This window comes from Lichenostomus cassidix, chromosome 1, assembly GCF_008360975.1.
Source record: "Lichenostomus cassidix isolate B80296 chromosome 1, HeHo_3.0, whole genome shotgun sequence".
In the NCBI taxonomy this organism is placed as follows: domain Eukaryota; kingdom Metazoa; phylum Chordata; class Aves; order Passeriformes; family Meliphagidae; genus Lichenostomus; species Lichenostomus cassidix.
The window spans coordinates 59,850,810-59,866,074 of NC_139479.1; the positions used below are offsets into that span (position 1 = coordinate 59,850,810).

A 15,265-nucleotide genomic window follows, 5' to 3' on the forward strand; every position below is an offset into this window, starting at 1 on the left:
AGCTCCCTCTACAGTGTAGAGAATTGTCCTAAATTGCAATATTGATGTAGTTAAGTATTCTATTACCACCAGCTGTGGGCCATTAGCTGCTATCACCCACTCCAGATGACAGACAATAGGCCATCCGTTAGCTATTATCACTTGCTAATAAGCCACCCCGCATGACAGGCAATGGGCCATCAGGGACCCACCGTGTGACTCATGGACTTATCTCATCCCATTGTGAGATGCTCTGCTGAGGAGGGAGGAGCCAGGTGTTCCCACTTGGATATAACCTGGCCTTGGAACTGCCTGAGCTAGCCCTGTCTACTGGGTTCCCAGAAGACCAGAGCTACCACTGGATCTTCAGCTGGAGACTAGACCTTCACAAGATCACCGCTTCAACTGGACTACTTCAGTTGAACTGCTACTACCACCCTAACAGGGTGTTAGGTTGTATCTGACTTTGTCAGTGCTTTTCCTTGTATTATTTCACTTATTTTTTAATTTCAGTCTTGACTTGTGATCTCTCACTGGTTTGTTTTCAAACCAATACATATTTTGGCGCCCAATGTGGGGCACAACCTGGGGAAACTCAGAAATCCTAGCACCATGATGCTCAGCTTATCTATATGGGTACTGTATCTCGCTCTCTATATTTTTCCTCAAATGGGATACTATCTGCCTGTCATATTGCTCCTGTTGCGACCAGGGAACGGCATGAGAATTGCTCTATTGGTTTATTATGCCTATGGCATGGTTACCTGTGAGGCGATGAACACCATTCGTTATATATACTCGACTTTGTCTGCCTGGCCTAACCTGAGCTGCTTCGTCTGGGACCTGCTCAGCAATCGCACCCACCCTCTGGGGCTAGGAGGAGAGAGCGGTTTCTTCCAGCCTTTCAGGTCAGGCACGGCCGTTTTTGAAAATATTGAGTTCCCTCTGGATGCTAAGGATGGCATAATCTTTTTGTCAGTTCTGTTTTCTTTGATCAGCATCGTGTACATCTTGCTGAAGATCAGAACAATACTTGGTGTGGTACAGCGTCTTCTTGAAGAGGAGGAGAAAAGAAACAAGTCAGCAGGCACCATGTCCACGCAAACTGCCACTAAGAGGAAAGGAACCAAAGGAGCAGTCAATGTCTCAACACAGACCATTACTGAATCAGAGCAGCCAAAGCCAGTAGTGGTTGCCCCCGTCCAGAAAAAGAAATCCAAGAGCAAATCAGTCCGCACAGCGACTGATGAGGATGCAGCAGGACCATCTCACCAAGCAGAAGAGACAGAACCGGAGATCATCACTCGCTCTCTGTCCCTGGGGGAGCTGCGGGACCTACGGAGGGAATTCACCCGGCAGGCAAACGAGTCCATCTTAACCTGGCTGCTCCGCATCTGGGATGCCGCCGCTAATGACACCATTCTGGATGGAAGTGAGGCCAGGCAACTGGGATCCCTGTCTCAGGATGTGGTCATTGACCAGGGGATTGGGAAAACCCAGGAAACTCTCAGCCTCTGGCGGAGATTGCTGGCGAGTGTACGGGACAGATACCTCTGCAAAGAAGACCTCCAGATGCACCAAAGAAAATGGAACACAATAGAACAAGGTATCCGATGCCTGAGGGAATTGGCCGTGCTAGAGATCGTTTTCTCAGACAACGAGAGATTCCCCAAGAGCCCAGATAATGTCCGGTGCACTTCACAAATGTGGCTAAGATTCGCACGGCTCGGACCAGAGATATACTCTCGTTACCTGGCAACATTGCAGTGGAGGGAAGGTGAAGACCAGGTAGGTGTGTTAACAAACAAACTGAGAATTTACGAGGACACTGTCACCGCTCCACTACGCACCCAGGTCTCATCGGTAGAAACAAACCTGGCCGCGCAAGTCCAGAGCTTAATTGAAGAGAGCCTCCAGAAACTAAAGAAAGAGCTCAAAGAAGGATTTTTTCATGCCACACCGAAACCAACCAGAGTCTCTGCCATCAGGAGCAGACGTACTCCAGCCAGGGAAAGAAAACAAACTCCACGACGTGACCTCTGGTTTTTCCTTCAGGAGCATGGGGAAGACATGAGGAAGTGGGATAGGAAACCCACCTCCTCCTTAGCAGCCCGGGTACGTGAATTGAAAACAGAAACATCCACGTCAGGAGGCTCATCTAGGTACAACACTGCCCCAGTCTCTTGTGGACAGAACCCCCGACAGAATGGAAGTGATAATTTGACTGATCCTCTTGAAGGGACCTCAGGAACACATTTACAGGAGAAGAACATCGTGCACCAAAAACAGGATTAGAGGAGCCCTGCCTCTAGCCAGGTAGAGGAAAGGGATAATCGGATCTATTGGACTGTGTGGATCCGATGGCCTGGCACGTCTGACCCACAAAGATACACGGCTTTGGTTGACACCGGCGCTCAGTGCACCCTGATGCCATCCAGGTATGTGGGCACCGAATCCATTTCTATTTCTGGGGTGACAGGAGGATCCCAGCAGCTGACTGTACTGGAAGCTGAAGTGAGTTTAACTGGGAACGAGTGGCAGAAACACCCCATTGTGACTGGTCCAGACGCCCCATGCATCCTCGGCATAGACTATCTCAGGAGTGGATATTTCAAGGACCCGAAGGGACATCGCTGGGCTTTTGGGATAGCAGCCGTAGAGACAGAAGACATAAGACAACTGAATACCCTGCCTGGTCTCTCAGACAACCCATCTGCTGTGGGACTACTGAGAATTGAAGACCAGCGTGTACCAATTGCTACAGCTACAGTGCACCGCCGGCAATACCGCACTGACAGAGACTCTGTGGCCCCCATCCATAAGATGATTCGGGAACTGGAGAGCCAAGGGGTGGTCAGCAAGGCTCACTCACCCTTTAACAGCCCCATATGGCCGGTGCGTAAGTCCAGTGAAGAATGGAGACTGACGGTGGATTACCGTGGCCTGAATGAAGTCACACCACCACTGAGTGCTGCTGTACGGGACATGTTGGAACTTCAGTATGAGCTGGAATCCAAGGCAGCAAAGTGGTATGCGACCATTGATATTGCCAATGCCTTTTTCTCCATTCCTCTGGCAGCAGAGTGCAGGCCTCAGTTTGCTTTCACCTGGAGAGGTGTGCAGTACACGTGGAACCGACTGCCCCAGGGGTGGAAGCACAGTCCCACCATCTGCCATGGACTGATCCAGGCTGCACTGGAAAAGGGTGAGGCTCCAGAACATCTGCAGTACATTGATGACATCATTGTGTGGGGGGACACAGCCACAGAAGTATTTGGGAAAGGAGAGAAAATCATCAGAATTCTCCTGGAAGCCGGTTTCGCCATCAAGAAGAGTAAAGTCAAGGGACCCGCCAGAGAGATCCAGTTCCTGGGAGTAAAGTGGCAAGATGGACGGCGTCAGATTCCTTCTGAGGTCATCAATAAGATCATCGCGATGTCTCCACCAACCAACAAGAAGGAGACACAAGCCTTCCTAGGCGCCATAGGCTTTTGGAGAATGCACATCCCTGAGTACAGCCAGATCGTGAGTCCTCTCTACCTCATAACCCGCAAGAAGAACGATTTCCACTGGGGCCCTGAACAGCAGCAAGCCTTCACCCAGATCAAACAGGAGATCGCTCATGCGGTAGCACTTGGCCCAGTCAGGACAGGACCAGAGGTAAAGAATGTGCTTTACTCTGCAGCCGGGAGCCATGGTCTGTCCTGGAGCCTTTGGCAGAAGGTGCCTGGTGAGACCCGAGGTCGACCACTGGGATTCTGGAGTCGAAGTTACAGAGGGTCTGAAGTCAACTACACTCCCACCGAGAAAGAAATCTTGGCAGCTTACGAAGGAGTCCAAGCCGCCTCAGAGGTGATCGGCACAGAAACACAACTTCTCCTTGCACCCCGACTGCCAGTGCTGGGGTGGATGTTCAAGGGAAGGGTTCCCTCTACCCACCATGCCACTGATGCCCCGTGGAGCAAATGGATTGCCCTCATCACACAGCGCGCCCGTATTGGAAACCCGAATCGCCCTGGGATTCTGGAAATTATAACAAACTGGCCTGAAGGTGAGACTTTTAAATTATCTTCAGAAGAAGCAGAGGAGCAAGTAGCACGTGCCGAGGAAGCACCCCCGTATAACGAGCTGCCGGAGAGTGAAAGACGCTATGCCCACTTCACCGATGGTTCCTGCCGAATTGTAGGCGCAGATCGGAAATGGAAAGCTGCAGTATGGAGCCCCACACGACAAGCTGTACAGGCTACCGAGGGACAAGGTGGATCGAGTCAGGTTGCAGAGCTTAAAGCCATCCAGCTGGCTTTGGATATTGCTGAACGAGAGAAATGGCCAAGGCTCTATCTCTACACCGACTCCTGGATGGTAGCCAATGCACTGTGGGGATGGTTAGATCGCTGGAGAAAGGCTAACTGGCAGCGCAGAGGAAAACCCATCGGGGCCGCTGAGATTTGGCAGGACATCGCCGCCCGGGCAGAAAAGCTGACTGTGAAAGTTCGACATGTGGATGCACATATACCTAAGAGTCGGGCTAATGAAGAGCATCGTAACAACGAGCAGGTGGACCGAGCTGCCAAGGTGGAAGTGTCACAGGTGGATCTGGACTGGCAGCACAAAGGAGAATTATTTCTAGCTCGTTGGGCCCATGATGCCTCTGGTCATCAAGGGAGAGATACGACATACAGGTGGGCTCGTGACCGAGGGGTGGACTTGACCATGGACAACATCTCACAGGTCATCCACAGCTGTGAGACTTGCGCTGCAATCAAACAGGCCAAGCGGGTGAAGCCTCTGTGGTATGGTGGACGATGGTCAAAGTACAGGTATAGGGAAGTATGGCAAGTTGACTACATCACACTTCCCCAAACCCGCCAAGGAAAGCGCTACGTGTTGACCATGGTGGAAGCAACCACGGGATGGTTAGAGACCTACACTGTGCCTCATGCTACTGCCCGGAACACCATCTTGGGTCTGGAAAAGCAAGTCCTGTGGAGACATGGTACCCCTGAGAGAATTGAGTCTGACAATGGAACCCATTTCAAGAATGGCCTCATAAGCACCTGGGCTAGAGAACACGGAATTGAATGGATATACCACATCCCCTATCACGCACCAGCTGCCGGGAAAGTTGAACGGTGCAACGGACTACTTAAGACAACTTTGAAGGCACTTGGCGGGGGAACCTTCAAAAATTGGGAACTGAACTTAGCAAAGGCCACCTGGCTGGTTAACACAAGGGGTTCTATCAATCGAGCCGGTCCTGCCGAGTCCGAACCTTTGCACACAGTGGATGGAGATAAAGTCCCTGTGGTACACGTAAGAGGTTTTTTAGGAAAGACTGTTTGGATTACTCCCACCTCAGGGAAAGGCAAACCCATCCGTGGAGTGGTTTTTGCCCAAGGACCTGGTTATACTTGGTGGGTGATGCAGGCAGATGGAGAAACCCGTTGTGTCCCACAAGGAGACCTTATCTTAAGTGAGAACTGTGTAGATGGTAATAGAATAAGGGGTGGATAATGTCCTAGGTTGCAATATTGATGTAGTTAAGTATTCTATTACCACCAGCTGTGGGCCATTAGCTGCTATCAACCACTCCGGATGACAGGCAATAGGCCATCCGTTAGCTATTATCACTTGCTAATGACCCACCCCGCATGACAGGCAATGGGCCATCAGGGACCCACCGTGTGACTCATGGACTTATCTCATCCCATTGTGAGATGCTCTGCCCAGGAGGGAGGAGCCAGGTGTTCCCACGTGGATATAACCTGGCCTTGGAACTGCCTGAGCTAGCCCTGTCTACTGGGTTCCCAGAGGACGAGAGCTACACTGGATCTTCAGCTGGAAACTAGACCTTCACAGGATCACCGCTTCAACTGGACTACTTCAGTTGGACTGCTACTACCACCCTAACAGGGTGTTAGGTTGTATCTGACTTTGTCAGTGCTTTTCCTTGTATTATTTCACTTATTTTTAATTTCAATCTTGACTTGTGATCTCCCACTGGTTTGTTTTCAAACCAAAACAGCATTGTACATTGATCCTGTGCCTATTCATTCCATTTTCTTACCTTGTAGTGCTGGCAAAACACTCCTCTTGCATTTTTGGGCAGCAGCACTAACACTGAAAAGTCGGCAAAAGAGACACATTGCAAGAGCTTATGAGCACATGCATTTTGCAAGCTGGAGTTTGGCCATTGTCATCATAAATGAAAATAGACCAGGTGTAGAAAAAGTCTTGCAAAAACCAATTTGGAGAGAACTTTCTTTTCTTCAAGGGAGATTAGAGGAGCTTAGATTGTTTAGTCTAGCAAAATGAAGTGAAACGGCTAAGGGGAAAGGTAAGGGAGGATATGTTTGCTCTCTATTAAATATTAATTAATACTCTATTAATTATTAATAAAGAACTATTCAAGATAAAAGGTAATGGTGTCACAAAACAAATGGATAAAGGTTGTTCGTGAATATATTTAGGCTAGGAATGCAAATAAAGTTCCTAGCCATTAATTGGGTTTGGAATCAGCCTTCCAATGGGAAAAGTGGAAGGAAAAGATATTAAAGACTTCTAAAAAGATGCCTCTGTCAAGAAACTGTATGTTCCTGAACTCCATGCACCAAGAGAGGGTTCAAGCCCTCTATCCCAAATCTGTTCTTTCATCTCACTTCTGAAAGAAGATGCTAAGACCTAGTTTTCAATGTCCTTTCCTAAATCTCGGGCAAAGAGAAAATCAGTATTTTCTAAATATGGGGGGGGGGAAAGAACACATAGTCTCAGAGGGTTTTGATAAGTGCTATTTGTATTTCATGTGATGAAGCCCATTTACACTGCAAGGTAGATTGAAACCACTATGTGGTCATCTGCCCTGCTGCCAGATGCTTATGGCATTTCACAGCTACCACCCTGTCTGTCATTAAACTAGAAGACTCTGAAGATCAACTTCAATATCTATAGCTGCACAGTTCTCCGAAGACCTACCTCAAATGCATGGATCCATCACCAGAAGCATAAAAAGAGATATGTGATTACAATGGGGGATGCTCCAAATGAAGTTTTCAAGATGATATTGTTTAAATCTCAACTGTAGTACTACACTGACAAGCTTGCCTGTTGAAAAATATAGGTCAGTGCTCTGTCATGAACAACTGATCTTTTTAATACAGAGGTGGCATTTAATATTTACACAAAATGTATCTATTACAAAAAGTTGTTTCCTGATGTGAGTCATCTAGCAAGGAGTAAGGCTTTATTGTGAATAGTGGGTCAAATGCACTAGGGAATATCATCACATCAAAATATAAGCTTTTACTTCAGTGGTTTGTTGGCACAGTATTTAAATTCTATGTGAAAAGCAAAAGAGAGAGTAGAGAAGTCAAAGACATTTGAAATAGAAGGGGAAGTACACCAGAATGATTTAAAAAAATAAAAAAAAAGAGATCAATAATATAAGTCAAGTTTTCACCAATAATTTTAAAGAAGAGTGTTAAGAAAATAAATGTGGGTATAGACACATGGGAAATGGACTGTGGTAGTTTAAGGAATGTAAGGGATCTTTAAAGACGGAATCTTGGACTTAATCCCATTTAGAAAAAATATTTCTGTCTAATACCCGTTTCATAAACCTCTTAAAAGTTTTAGTATGGTTCCTAGTGAGAAAAGAATCCACAGAATGAGCCAGTATGTGGCACTTATGTAACAGCATATTCAAAAGGCACCTTTAGTCAGAGAGAGCCTTGCAATCATGGCTACTCCATGCCCAGCAAGTGGTTCTTTCAAAACAGGGCTGAGGTCCACCATTTCAGAGTCAAGAATAATTTGCTCCCATCCTCCTGCCCCTTCTGCTGCATTTGCTTTCTGGTTCAGCAATTGACTGCAAGTCATACATAAAACTTAAACGTAGTAAAGAAAAAAAATCCCACATAAATCCCTTGGTCTTCCATTGCAATGATTTAAATTCAGTTGCTATGACTTAAACCTCACTTTCAAGGCACTTGAGTAGCCTTGAAAGAACTTCCTCCTTTTTTCCCCCCTCATAATATAGGTTCTTCCATAATGTCTTTGTTTTATAGGCATAAAAAATAGTTATGCAGGGTGACCAGCCAGGATCAGCATGATATTAGTCTTGTCAGTGGAAGCAGAACTGTCAGTCTTTCCATTTCGTGCCACTGTGCCTGGTGACCAGCAACAGCTGTGACTGGAAGTTCTATGGGATAACCAATGAACACCAGTAGGTTAGAAAAACAAATTGAAAAAAAACCAAAAAAAAAACCAAAACTCCACAGTGTTAGAAAATGCACAAACTACTTATTTTTCACAATTTTCAGGAGGTTTTGTTTATTTGTTGGCTTACATTTATTATGTGTATAGATCCTACAGGAGTATTACCTGCTATAAATAAGGAAAAGCTAATCCCTGCTTCTAAACCAGCATTTCTGCACTGAGATTTCTGACAAAAAAATATGATGGGTATACAAAATGAATACAGAAAATTGCTAAGCTCTGCTTCCAAACTTGTTCCCCACAGAACTACAGATGTGTATTGAGATGGGAAGACTCAGCAGGCAAGATAGAAATCCAGAGGTCTGTAGAGTGTCCATATATTCTATGAATTATACTTACATAAGACTGTCTCGTGAAGTGTGTTAGAATAAATGCCTTAACCCTTTCAATACTTCCCTCTGCTGAAGTCTGATTTTTGGCTACACAGAACAGGAGTATTTTTACCTTCTGAAGAAAACTGGTGTGATAACAGCCACTAGCAGGGTGTGTGCAACTGGTGCTGGAATCATCAATAGATTTTGTTTGTTCATTTTAATTATCATCCTTCAGATATTGGATGGTGATTTACTGTCAAGGTACTCAGCAATTAGTAAGATGATCATTACATAGTTATGGTACTATGTAATGTACTAACTCACATAGTTACCATCACTGGCAATGAATTGGGAAATGAAAGAGGAAAGGGGAAACAAAAGATAAAGGGAGCAGGCCCTGATTTTATGAGCAGTTGAGCACCTTGCAACGCCGTGTGGGACAGAGCAGGAGCAGAGGCAGCACACCAGATCAGCACTTACCCAAAACTGAAAAGGACAATTTAGTCACCTGACAGATATTTCTGACGGCCTACAGAAGGAACATTCCTCTCTGTTATTGACGAACCACAGGATAAACTGCAATATTGTATCTAGAAGAGTTTCCAGTCAGGAAGAAAAGTAATTGCAAACTGGCTACTGTTTGTTTTTAAATGACTAAAATACCAAAGTAATCTCAGGAACTCCTCTGGAAAATGGGATTTATAATGAAAAATATTTGCTGAAAAAGCAAAAGTGAGAGTACAGTTTGCCTTCCCATTTGTCTTTTATGGTGCTTGACAAATTGACACACAATTGTTAATTATGGGCACTGAGTGCCACATGATTATGAATAAAATATTCCAGCTGATCGGAGCATAAGTCTAATAGCATTTCCAGGAAATTAAGTAGCATTCTTACAGATACCGAAGCCTACAAATTTTGAATCATGACATAATTAAATTTCTCAAGCAGATATTCAAAATGTTCCTAATTTTTACTTAGCATTTAACCATATCGCACCCTGAGAGTGTTCTCTGGAGAAACATTTTGAATGCAGACTTTAACAGCAACTGTGTGACAAAAATCTGCAGATCACTGAAAATTATTCAGAAGAATGTAATTTTGGACTTTTTTGTGTAGGGTGTTTTCTGAATTTTTCTCTAAAATGGAGAAAAGGGAAAAGTTAGTTTTCACTTCAGACACATCAAAAAAATGTGAAAACACCTAACAGTCTTCCGATGAGACTGCTGCAACAACATAGTAGCCAGAAGCAGAGAACCCCACACACAATGATAATTTTTCTCCTTAGTAAAATCTGTGGGAATGTGTCTCTGACCTCCTCTTCCTCACCAGAGCTGAAATGGATTTGTGTCATTTCCTTGGACAGATCCAGTCCTGTGCTGGCACCATCTGTTTGCAGGCAGGATCAGGATGGAGAGGGTCACCTACAGGCATAGTGCCTAGTGAGGAGGCAGCTCATTGGCACCACACCTTTTTCCATCTCCACCTCCTCTGCAGTCTGCTCTAAGAAGCAGTACAGATTAAAGGACAGATCAAATCCACTATATACACAAAGACATAAATTTTTTTCACAGGCTGGGAACAAGCTTCAGAAGACAAATACTGTGGCATTCTGAGGGGAGTGTAACAGGCAAAGCACGTCAAAAAGGAAAACAGTGATTGAACCCCAAGATACATCGAAAAATAAAATTTGTATTGCAACCTTAAAGGAAAAGTATCTTCTGAAGTGAAAATCCAAAATTAAAAAAAAAAAAAAATTGTAATCTTGTCCTAGATTTATTTCCTCCACATGACATCTCACTGGTGTCAAGTAACAGGAATACACACCGTGTTTTCATGTGTTAATTGTAAACTAAATATTTTATGAATCTACATAATTTTCTCATCTCTGGAAGGTCCCAGTTGTTTCTTCAGCGTTGGAATGCCAGTCCAAACACATCAATTCCAAGGGTGAGACAGATATTACAGTACAGACAGAGCAGGGTCATGGCACATCAACATATTGGAGAGCCACTTTTTAGTTCCTTACCCAAGAACAAGGATAGCCATGCCTGCTCATGGCAGAAGGAGGTTGTACACGTTTGCCAGTGACCACCAAACCTTCTAGGTCTAAGAAGTGCAAACAAGGATCACTGCTCCATCAGCAAAGTGCACACTGGCTTCCTTGTCTGGCATTGCTCAGCTCTGAGAAGTGACTCTGCTAACAAAACATTTTTGAAGAGAACAAAGACAGATAACTTCTCAGCACAATCAAGAGTCTTCTATTCAGTATGGTAGACATTTCTAGTTCAGGCTGAGCATACAATTCAACAATATTAAGATAAATTCCTGAACAGAGACAAACATTTCAATACTCAACTGTAGATAGTGCTCCTTGTGGGTCCTGAACTCACTTTGCCTTGAGCCAGATGCAAAGGACCCCTCATCAGGCTGCCCTTGCACTGTGAGCTGCCAACACAACTATCAGCTCTGACCTACATGGCTTGATCTTACTGCAGCACAAAGATTGTCAGGGCACACCCAGAGATGCCAGGAGATGGTGAGATTGCTAGAATGACTGGAAATCCTTCAAAATAAACCACAGAGGCACAAAAGCTACCTCTACTCTGTACTTTTCTCCTTCTATGCAGGCTTCATGTCCATCAAAATATTGATAAAGCAATTCACTACTCAGCATCATGTTCTCAGGTGCTTGACACTTCCAAATACATGTTTTAAAAAAATCGGTTTCTGTCTCATTGCATTTTCCACATTAAAGTAGTATCTTTTAACACAGCAAAGCACCCCACAGCTCCCTCATCACTATTTATAGGGAGGATTTCTGGGTAGCTGAACTTTCCCTTTCCCATCCTATTGAAACCCCCAGGTGTGAGCTCAGGGTTTGGGCTGGAATCTGAACCTTTCTGGAAGATGTCTCCTACTGAGACCCCTGGGCATGTTTGAAAACAGTCAAATAATCAGGTATCTCCTCATCAAAGCCAATGAAACTACTGCCATCTATTCCAGTGGAGGTAAGACAGGAAAGGCAAATGATTTTAACAGCTATCTGCAACCAGTTTTGACATACAGTGTAAAGCACTGGATATATTATAGTCTATACTGCTCAGTTTCTGTAACATCCTATTAACAGAACTTGAGGAAATAAGTAATGTTTAGGAGAAGAACATCAGAAGGAGAATGTGCAAAATGGATACAAGCTGGGAGGAGAAGGGGGAAGAAGACTCTCCAAGCCTGGCAGGGGGGCTTGGCAGGAAAAGAGGAGAAGGATGAAGGAAAGAGAGAAAATGAATGAAAAGTCAGTAAAAACACATTATTGAAGATGAGAACATGTGGTTTGGTCAACAGTTTGGAAAAATGATGCAATGTCAATGTTTTTTGGGTCTTTTCCCCCTGCTGTTTGAGAACTTGAATTACTGAAATAAATAGGCTTGTAAAAACACTTGTTCATCCTGCAGCCAGTTTAGCTCATTGTATGGCTCACCAATCCAGGGTGACAAAGGCAAGTGTTAATGAGCAGCTTGCAAAATACGGTGTCAACCTCTGAGCATGGGTTCAGGGGGCACCAGGCTCAAGAACGACACGGACACTCCTTGAACAGCTGTCCAATGGGCAATTCTGCTCCATCCCGTGTCAAGAAGAATTAAATTCTAGTACATTTAATCCTTTATATTAACTTTTCTGGAGCCAGATTCTCTAATCTCCAGACATTTTTAAAGGCATCTACTCAGCTGAAGGAATTCGCAGCATGAAATACAAATATTTATAAACAGAAGTCATGCTGTCTCCATGTTGCAGTTCATTTTTCACTGTAATTCTTACAAACTGTGAGAAACATTTTATCTATTTGTAGCAAACTCTGAGGCTTTTTTTTTTCTGTAGCCAGTTCAACATAATTCTATTTTCTCTCATGCTATGGGGCTGGGTTAAAACAAAATCCATCACTCCTTCACCTGCTGCAAGAGTAAAGCAAAAAGTTTTCCAAAAATCCATCAATCCCCAGCCCACTTCCAAGGAGAGAGTTCTGTGATTCCTGCTCAGTGTGAGTGATCTTTTGATTTGGAGTTTGCAGACCCCTTTTCCCCGCAGCTAACAGCGTGAAGTTCTCAGCACTAGCCTGCACAGCAGACCCTCAGGCTCTGAAGCCAAGGAGAAGCCTCCCTTTTAGCTAAGCCCTCCTGGTCCGTCATGTAGACATGAGAGAAATAATTGCTCTGTGTGCAGAGGAAATTCAGCAAATTGAAAGTGAAATAGCTGAAGTGCAGGGTAAAAAAAAAAGAAAAAAACCAAAACCTTTACAAAAGAGAATTTCACTTTTCTCTCCGACCTACTGGGTCAAGTATCTCTTAGTAAGTTCATTTTTACATTTTAGGCTGTTTCCCCCTAAGGTTAACTATGTCCTTCCCTCGTGAGACACTGCCTTGGTGTCTCATGTCTCTGTTTCTTCCTCTTGCAGCCCAGGCTGCCTCCAATGAACATCCATCACCGTGGGATCCGCACGCTTTTTGGTCTATCATGGGAAACGGCATTTATGAAAGACACTGTTGCTTTCTACCATGAAAATGTCTACAGCACTACATACAGTAGAATTATGACTTCTATAAAGAAAGGGAAAAAAAACAACCCAGACAGGATATGAGGAACATCTGTTTATATGAACACCCTTAGGATCAGCAGTCTGAGCATGAGAACTGTCAATATACAGCAGACAAAAGGCACTCAGAGAGTGCACGAAGAAATAAGACTTGAAAGGTAACATTTTAAAATAAATTGTTTCTTCTCAGATCTGAATTAAACCCAGATGATCACTTTAAGTTAATACAGCAACATCATGGAAAAGTGATTTATCCTTTAATTGCCATAATGTTATCATTTACAAAAAGCACATGTGATTGGCAAATCCGATTTTGTGTACATCCTGAACAAGTCAATTAGCACCGACACTATCTCCTGCAATCACTCTCCAGCCAATTGCTTCCCATCATTTTTTTCATAGAAATCGTCTGTACTCATAGTTCTTAATGAAGCAGGTAACTAGTTTTGCATTTCAGTAATTCAGTTCTTTCAGCTAGAAAAGTTTACACATTTCAGTTCATCCAATCTTCTGCTGATTTACTTCCATGCACATCAAAATATAAATTTTACTAAACCATGTTTATTGCTACAAGAATAGGCACTTAATATGCACACGACATTTAGACATGAGTGAAAATTATAACACTGTTTACACACAGTATCAATAAAACCCTCTTGTTTCTAACTTTAAAACTGCTGTAAAGAAGTGATCATATCTGCTGACTAAGATGGCTAAATCCCTAATAGAAATTGTCAAAATAACAAATGTTCTTCACGTATTTATCTAAAGTGGGGAAATAAACTTATTTTGACTATTTTTTTTTATTTTGCTAAATTCTTTCCAGTCCACTTCCCATTCCCCAAACCTTTAGAAAATAATTCTATGCCTGGAATTCTAAAATGATTCTACAGAAACCTTATAGAAAATACATTTTTATTTTTGCACATTAATTTATCCCAGAGGTCAGTAACTCCTATTCAGCTAGGAGACTGAAACCATTATCCATATATCCAATTAAAGAGCAAAACCAATATGCTTGAATATCTAGTTGTATAAGTGAATTAAGTTCATGAGAAATTCAGCAGTCACATTTGTTTATTTATGTTTCCATGTGTCAAACTCTGAAACACAAACAGCACTGCTCAAATTATGATCTGTTCACAGATAAATGACAAAGAAGAAATTAGGCCAACCTAATAAATTATTTGTTCACTGCATACAATTGACCCTCTTCTGCCATGTCCTCAAGCAAATGTCCCATCGCTTTCAGTCTACAGAACAGCTGTTGCAGTGCCTCCTGGCTCTGTGCAGGAAGTTTGTTTAAATAAGGAGCAAGAATTAAAGACAAAATACAAAACAAGTGGGAAAAAAAGTCACTACCCTACTCGTTAAAGAATTCTGGACTCATTTGATTAAACTACAATATATCACTTTTTCTTTGCATGGTGAATCTTCAATTTATGAAGTGCCCCATGTAGCATTATTATGAAAATAGACTTCATGGCTTTTAATTGGTTTCCTTATCAGTCGCAGAAAAACAGTTTTTAATAAACTAGGGATGGACTAACTCATTCTGCTAATTTCAAATCCATGCTCTGCAGAGTAGAACTCAGATATAATGTGGCTTCTTTCAGCTTAGGCAGGAATGAGGGATAGAGGAGAGAAAGACCAAAAAAAAATACTAAAAGAAAAGGATTCTTACCAAAAATACAAACTCCTGCAAAGAGGATAAAACTGTACCACCTTCTTCATCTAGAACAACCTCTCAGAGACATTTGGAATTGTTGCTGGATTCCTACAGGATGCAAGCCCACAGTCAGAGCTGGGGATTTGTGGGCAGCTCCTCAGCTCTGGTTAGGTGCATGTGGGAAGCACAGATGAAACCTGACTGAAAGGGAGCAGCAGAGCCAGAGGAGATGTTTGGGTGAGCTCAGTCCTTGCCATTATGTGCCTGCACCAGCAGAGCTATGCCTCTGCCCTGGACTGTGCTGGAGAGGGAACTGCAACTGGTCATGCAAACTGGATCAACCTTGGGCAGAGATGGTTTGCTTCTTGCAATTGTGTCACATTTGCTTTGTGTCCTGACCACACTCTGCTGTGTTGGTAAGGAGGGAAATGCAGCTCT

The 15,265-nt window shown here is 43.5% G+C and overlaps 1 protein-coding gene across 7 annotated transcripts in view; it reads right to left on the minus strand.

The window, feature by feature from the left end:
* Positions 1–15,265, minus strand: part of ENOX1 (ecto-NOX disulfide-thiol exchanger 1) — a 365,143-nt gene that overhangs the window by 206,233 nt on the left and 143,645 nt on the right. Inside the window, exon 1 of one of the 7 annotated variants that reach the window (XM_085059313.1) lies at positions 6,047–6,284. The exons of the other annotated variants lie outside the window; for them this stretch is intronic. The gene's annotated coding sequence lies outside the window, so the exon portion shown is untranslated. Of the gene's footprint in view, positions 1–6,046; positions 6,285–15,265 lie in introns of those variants that run through there. 7 annotated transcript variants of the gene reach the window in all.